The sequence below is a fragment of the Phalacrocorax carbo genome, chromosome 1 (assembly GCF_963921805.1).
Source record: "Phalacrocorax carbo chromosome 1, bPhaCar2.1, whole genome shotgun sequence".
In the NCBI taxonomy this organism is placed as follows: domain Eukaryota; kingdom Metazoa; phylum Chordata; class Aves; order Suliformes; family Phalacrocoracidae; genus Phalacrocorax; species Phalacrocorax carbo.
Window position 1 is genome coordinate 153769388 of NC_087513.1, and position 7895 is coordinate 153777282.

A 7895-nucleotide genomic window follows, 5' to 3' on the forward strand; every position below is an offset into this window, starting at 1 on the left:
GCACTGATATGTGTGTGGGATGCTTAACAGGAAAGACTCCTTCCCCATACATGAAATATAGTCAAAGGACCAGAGCATGAAAATCTTGCTTACACCCATGAACAATTTTTGACAGAAGACCACCACTGCTCTGGTCCAACTGTGGGTGGACTAAATGATTATTTAGTAATAGGATTACTAAGGTGAACAATTGCTCCATGATTACAGTAAAGAGTTTACTACTGGCCTAGAGGGACTCACTGGCACACTCCTCTGGTTAAACAAAAGCTGACATCTTCTTTTGGGGGCAAATTTGAATACAGTCATTTACTTAATTTGTTCCATGACACAGTCATGTCATTGGAAATTAACATGTCTGTCTTCATTAAAAAGAAAGTATTTGCTTATATTAACAAGTTTTTCAGGTAAAGAAAAGGTAAAGAAAGGTAAAGAAAGAAAGGTAAAGAAGTCTACTCTGCTGATTACTGTACTAAAGATTCAGAATAGAGTGGTGGCGGGTTTGAATGAATAGAATCCAAATGTGATAAAAAGCGTTATTAACAGTATTTAATAGTTGATGTAAAGCTGAGGGGTTGGTTGGCTGCATGGTCCACTCATACTTTTGCAGAAGTAGGACCTGTTAATCATGGCTGAATTACAGGTTGGAGCTGTTCAAACAGTTTATTATATATTGCTACTTCAAATGTAGTCTGCAGTTATAACTTGATATAATTTTCTATACTTCCTGGACTGAACTATTGGGGTGAGTTACTGGGTACTGCTTTGCAGCTACTAGTTTCCATCTCTGCAAGGGATTAATTTGAGTTTGGGTCAAACATTGTATGGTTGAACGTGGCCAAATTCCAAGGCTGCTATGCAGCCTCCTATAGTACTTTCTTCCCAGACATAAATATAGATAGGTTCATAGTTATGTGCCGTCGTGTCCTGCATGGGTAAATGAAAATGCCCTCCTTTCTCCAGTAGTCTACATAAAGCTCTAGCTGATGAAAGTGTCATCACAGTGTGAAGTGAAGGCCTAAGGGAGGAGACAGTGAGTTGGATCTTGAAGGTTCTGGTAGAATCAGAACAAAGAAGGAATGAGGTTCAGAGCCCTGGGCAGCAGCATGTCCCACAAAGGCAGCTAAGAGTGGCACCTGCTTGATCCCAGGCCAGGGAAAGGAGTACCTTTAAAGCTGTTGCTGTCTCATCGGTGCCGTGGTCCCCTGGGACAGTGGAGATCACATCCTGCTGGTCTTCTGGGTATGCACTCACCCTCCCTGTAGCCTTTTGCCAGTGGATCTCACTGTCTCCCTAAGCCTATGAATGAAGCTAGAGGAAACATGAGAGGACAGTAAGGGTTAGAGAGAAAAGGAGTGATCAGGCTGAGTGAAAGCCATACCCGGTACTGAACACACAATGAAAATTGCAATAAAAGTATCCTGGAAGTTGAGGGAATTTTGTCTATGCGTGGGAGTCAGACCAACAATAACAGCAACTTTGAAGTTAGCTCTGGGTGAATGCCTACCTGCAGAATTTGAGCAAGTAACGTAAATGAAGACATCTGTGTCTTAATTCAGAATAGCCTTCTAACAGAGTTCTGAAGCCTAGAGCTGATACTCTCCTTCTCCTGTAAAAAGATATTTTCTTCTAGTCTTAGTGCAGGACCAGAAACAAGAATGCCCAAAGGCTAGTGTTATTTTTGCCGCCTATGGTATCTACCAAAAGCCTGAGAGCATCTTGGTTTTGCCACAAGGTAATGAGTGTGGGAAAGGATAATCAAAGGTATTGATTAATAAAAATACACTGGTGTTTTGCAACTGGACAGCTTTCTGTAGTTGCTAGGCATAGTGTTCACATTTTTGCTAGCAGGCAGTTAAATCCATGCACCTTGACAATCTCAAGCAAAAGTGGCTTGATATTTCCAGAGGTGCAGAGAACTCTCAGCTTCTGTTCTCACCAGCAGGAGATTCGGTTGTTGAACACGACTAGAAATCAATCAAGCATATAAAGAGATAGCTTCTTAATATTAATCAGGGAAATATGGATATCTAATTGTAATCTGATTAAATAATAGACACGATCATTTAGTTTATACTGGATTAAGATGACATGTACTTTTTTTGCTCTTCTTTGTATTTGAAAACAGTCCAAAACCAATAATAATGGACAACATTCATGACTGAATTAAAGGGAATGATGAGTCTTCATTAGTCATCTGAAGAAAAGCCTAAAGAATTGCTATGTCTGCACTCTTCCTGGCATAAGAACAGGAACCTTAGGTTGATTACACAGATCACTGTCATGTCCCTATTGTATATTTTACCCTAGGCACAAACCAAATTAATATTTTATTAGGCACTCCTCAGATTGAAGAAAAGTAATGGTGGAGACAAAGTGATAGAACAGTCATTTGCATTCCTATGAGAATCTTACAAGTAAATAAAGTTGCTTCAAAGGAAAAAAAAAAAAGGTGAGAGTGAAGCTCTGTGTTCCTGGAGTTATTCCCAGGATACTCTATCTACCAAAGCACATGCTGTTATTAGTTAAATTTAATAGACATGTAGCTTTTGGCCAGCAACTCAGTGCTCATTTCATAGAACAGAAAAACATACCTTTCATCTGGTCAAAAAAAAGGTAAATTAGTGGAAAGCTGTTAAAATCATAACCTCCAAATGCACACACAAAAAATGATGCAATTAGCAAACTGAAGCGCATGCTTTCATTGAAATAAAATTCCATCTGTGTAAAATTTTTAAACAGCTCTTTTCCTAGCATGGCTTATTTTGTTTTCAGATATGGTATGGAGTCCTCTGTGGCAGACTTCCACCCAGCTGTAATTTTAGGTGAATTTCTTTGGCAAATAAAACTAGACAGCCAGCAACGCAGTTATAGACATTTAGAGTTGGAAATGAGCCCTTCTTTTTTTTTTTTTAATCTAAGAATTAGATCCATTCTAATCTAATTTTGCATAATATCTGCTTGTGCTGAAATGGACAGAGCTTCGAGCCACCTAATTTGGTGAAAGATGTCCCCGCCCATGGAAGGTTGGTTGAACTAGATGATCTTGGAGGGTCCCTTCCAACCCAAACCATTCTGTGATTCTATGAAGCTAGGTATGAAATACAAGATCGGCTTTCATTGTGCCCATCTTAATTTCTCACCCATCACATATATTCCATTACCTTCCATTTGTACAACCTCACCTGCAGTTGGTATGAATTTCATGGGAAACTTATTTGTCAGAAAGTAAATAAATCCATGCTGTCACGGTCATTGTATAGCCTTTTAAATGGCTGCAGCTTCATGATGCAAATTTTAGCCCAAGTGGCTTTTGAACCACAAAGCCTGAACAACCATAATAATTTTAAAATCAAATGCAGCAACAGAATGTTGGAGTGCTCTGACAAAAGTATAGGTGAATAATAGCAAAGAAACTTGTATTTGATGACACAGAAAGAGTATGAATTTAAACCTAGCTGTAAGAGCCTAACTGCAAATGGTAATAAACGTATTCCATTGTTACATTTGGTGTGAAGATTGTATAGAATTTATAGGCTTTTCAAAGTGCTTTGAAGTTCCTGGTCAACTTAACAGAGGGGTGATACTTTTACCCTAGGGCATCAATTATATAACCACTCTGCTTGTCTAGCTTGGAATGTAAAAGTTAGAAGGAGGAGGAAATAATTTACTCTGTGATTTTCACCAGTCAACTCAGTTTTGAAGTTTCGGTGACAGGCAATGTTAGCTTTACAAATTCCCAACTGGAATTTGGCTGCATGGAAGTAACCGGTCAACCTACTTGTACCTCTTGGCCTCTTCATTATTTCTATGAGAACAGGTCGTCTTTACATCAGGCAGTTGGGTTTTAGCACCTAACATGACAAGAGAAGGCTGCTATTTGATGGCTCCATTTCTACTTATTTTCCTCTGCATCCTGTGATGACAGTGCATCAATTATCTTGACATCCTTCTTGGCCTCAACCCGGATTTCACAGAGAAGCTATGCTGCTGAAGGACTGCGTTGGCAATTGTGATTCATTCGTGACCTAAACTGCTACAATTTTACCCTTCCTTCATGGTCCCTGTATGCTTTAGAGGATGGTAGGAATTCTTTGATGCCAGTTTTACCAACGAAATGGCTTCCCGTCTACTAAATCCCAGTAAGCATTTAAAGTCAGAGGCCAGGGCTGATTCATGCACCATGCACACAAATACAAGCCTCAAACATACGTCAGATCCTCATGCTTTACAGATGACCTGTTGTAGGGTGAGAAGGGGAACGAATAAGTAAAACACCTTCTCATCTATTTGGATCCTCGCTGGTCTCAGCTCTGAATTAAGCTCCCCAGTCCTGTCTCCCATCTCATTTATATGCCTGATTCAGCTTCCATTGAAGTCAATGGAGAGACTCCCATTGAGTTTAATGGAATGTAGATCAAGCTTTTATGCTACCATAAATCAAAAGTGCAAGGCTTATTTATTGCTGTTGTGAGCACCATAGCAAAAGGCTGTGTCAGCAGACCTGCTAAAACCTAACATATTACATGGCTTATAATATTGCCATAAAGTTTGACTGGAGACTAAAGCTTGGCAACAAAGCATATGTCTTTGGTGAGCATTCAGCTTTTCTTTGTATTTTGCAGAATACAAAATAATAAGGTGTGTCTATTTGTTAAGTTTAAATCTGCAACAAAAGAAATAGTGGATTTTGGTAAGTTCTTCTATTTTTCTATTTTTTCCTTTGTTTGAATCTGAACAAAGGACTTCTTTTAGATTTTTAACCCTGCAGGCTTGTAGCATTGTTTTGCCTTCAAATTCTTAAGAGAAATAAGGTGATTGCAAGAAAATCTGCCTGCCTGAAAAATCCGTTTTGGTTCCTCGTGAAACAGTTTGAGAGACTAGATCACATGCAGTTATGGAAATAAATTTCCTGTGTTCTCAACACTGCTCATATATTTGTGTGTATGAATATATCCACTGCACTGTCTTACATTCAGGTTTACCTTGTCCACAGAAATGTGATCATGGACTAACAGAATATGCCAAATATGTTTCAGCTGTGGGTGGGACTGTATAGTTACGCCCTGAGCATATGTTCTGATCAGACACTCCAGAACACTAATAGCAATCTGTCGGTGCATTGGTTTAATATTCCCTTTCGTTTTTGAGGGGAATAAGCTTCATTCCTTTGTCTTCTAACATTTGCTTATATCTCAGTCTGAGCTAACATATTGACAGAGTATACTTATTTTTCTTTTCGAGGTCCTCTGTGAAAGATTTTGTCATTTTTTGTTTGTTTCTTGCCCAGGGGCTCGGGTCTCTTATAGTAAATTAATAGGCAATATGCATAAAGAAAGGAAAAGGAAGTCTTCTGCCCAGGCTTATATAAAATTACCTTGGGTTTCTGTATTGTTTTATGTACAGTTTTATGTATTTAGCACTTCACAACAAACTCAGCTGCCTTTCAGGAGGATGCCACCTGGTTAGGAGGTGCAGAATGGACACTGTCCTTGAGGGATCACCAGATGTTGGTCATGAGGGAAACGCAACACCCCTTCATATTTCCCATCTGTGTTGGCATTTCTTTCTTACAGTCTCCTAATGAATGTGGCATACTCTCCCCTCCTCAGCAAACCAGGCACAGTGCCTGCCAAAAGGCAGAAGTAAAAGAGCAATTGCTTTTCCTTTTGCACTCCCTCCCCACACCATTTTTCTGCTGAGGCACTCCACAGGGGAAACAATCTTTCCTCTCTTGAAGGCAAGGACTGTTCTCATTACCCCCTTTTATGCTAACCATGTAATAGGATGAAGAAGGGATTGTTTAGTTCTTCCTTCCCTGCATGTTCAGGATGCTGGCTCTCAACTTATTTCTTCATAAAGCTATTTTCACTTAAATTGAAATGTAGTTGATCATCCATCTAAACACAAGCCAGACTTGCAGAAGGCTGTAAGAGGTCATTTTTTTCCTGGCAGCTAAACCCAAAACAATAGTAAAAGCTTAGCTTGCACTGAAACTCTCCTCCGGTCACTATAAATACTATGGGAAAGTACATTAGCCCCAGCGAAAATGAATGTTAAAAAATGCAGTCTGCTACATAACAGTTAAGACCCACTTTCAATTTCCACTGTGTAACCACCTGAAAACCCAGTGACTCCAGGAGGATGTAACAGGAGCCTTGCACCATTGCAAAACATGCAGTGCATGTCAAAGGAAGTCAGACTTAACTCCAAATGTCCCTAAGAATGCTTTTCATGTCAATGCAGTCCTATTCTCTGACTTGTCTCTTTCCACAGGTCTTTGTCTCCTTCCCTTTCCCCCCTCCACTTTTTAAGGGCCTCAAATGAAACTCAGTCCATTTCTTTTACTCCCCCCCCCCCCCGAAGACAGTTGCAAGAACTTGTTTCATTCTGACATTTAAAATCACATGATGAATGCTGTCATTATTATTAGCAAGAATAACTGATTAAGGAGTTCTTTAGCTATCTAGCCTTTGTGTTCCTGGGCCTTTTTGCACTGTTTGATTAAAATTTGCCATTATGAATATGAATGCCATTATTGCTTTCTAAAAAGATTATTGTTGTGTCTATTTTTTCATCTGTATTGACCTTGTCCTTCCTATGTGACAGGGACTTCATTCATATATAATCATACTGAGGTATAAAAAGTGGCCCATGAAATTAGGTCCTTGAAAAAAAGAAAAAAAAAAAGGGGGAAAGGACTGTGACCTAGATGTTAAAAAAAAGCAGTTTAGTTTAAAGGTTTTCTTGGCTTTTTGTTTGTTTTTAATTGCAGCAGCATAATGAACAGGTAGAGAAATTTATCACTCTGTCCTGAAAACCTGAAAACAAAAAACCTCAACCAAAAATCCTAGTGGGAAAGTTGTTACTTGTAGCAATGGTTCAGACTTCCTCACTGTTCCAGTTTGCTTCTGATCTGCAGACAGTAGGGATATTTTTGCCGCTTATGAGGATTTAATTTTGGTGCTAAACCAGTCTTAATCTCAAAAGAAAACCCACCTGTAAGAACAGAGACTTTTTTTCTCAGAGGACGCTACACCTATGTTTTTTAGTTTCTCTACTAAGCTGTTTTATATTTCTCTCCTGTACCTCTGACTTGTTTAAAACAATGCAAAAAGGAAACAGAATAAAAGTGATATAATAAGAGTGGAATCCCACTTCCTAAAACTTAATAGCTTGATGACCAGAATAACTGAGAGAGCTACTGCTGGGGCTTTGAATTTCTACGTTCATTCATAGATTCACAATGAAAGAGTTTCTCAGCTTTTCTCATTATCATTGAACAGTACATACACATGTCCTCCTACTAATTCATAACCTATGTTTGCCAGCTAGTCAAAGCATGAACCAAGCTTGTTGCAATTTTAGCAATCCTGAAAACAGGGCAAGATTTTCTCCAGGCTATTTTTATTTTCGAATAGATTTGCCTTACTGGATGTAGGATGTTTTAAGTACTAATCCAGTATCAACTCATCTTTCAAAAGAGACAAAAAAAGAGCTTTTGTTAGTGGAGATGGTAATTAACATATAAACCACTTTAAAAATGCCCAGTTTTATTTTATGTTTGCACAGGCTTACATGGCTAGCTTGGAAGCTGTGTCTGGAAGAAAATCAAATATGGACTTTCTACACTGATGATTCATCAGCCCTCTGCTATTTGTTATTTTAAGTGTCATCTTTACAGCTTTCAAGTGAAAATTGGAAAGAATGAAAGAATGAAGGAAGGAAGGGAAGGAGGGGAAGGGAAGGAGGGGAAGGGAGGGAAGGGAAGGGAAGGGAAGAGAAGGGAAGGGAAGGGAAGGGAAGGGAAGGGAAGGGAAGGGAAGGGAAGGGAAGGGAAGGGAAGGGAAGGAAAGGAAAGGAAAGGAAAGGAAAGGAAAGGAAAGGAAAGGAAAGGA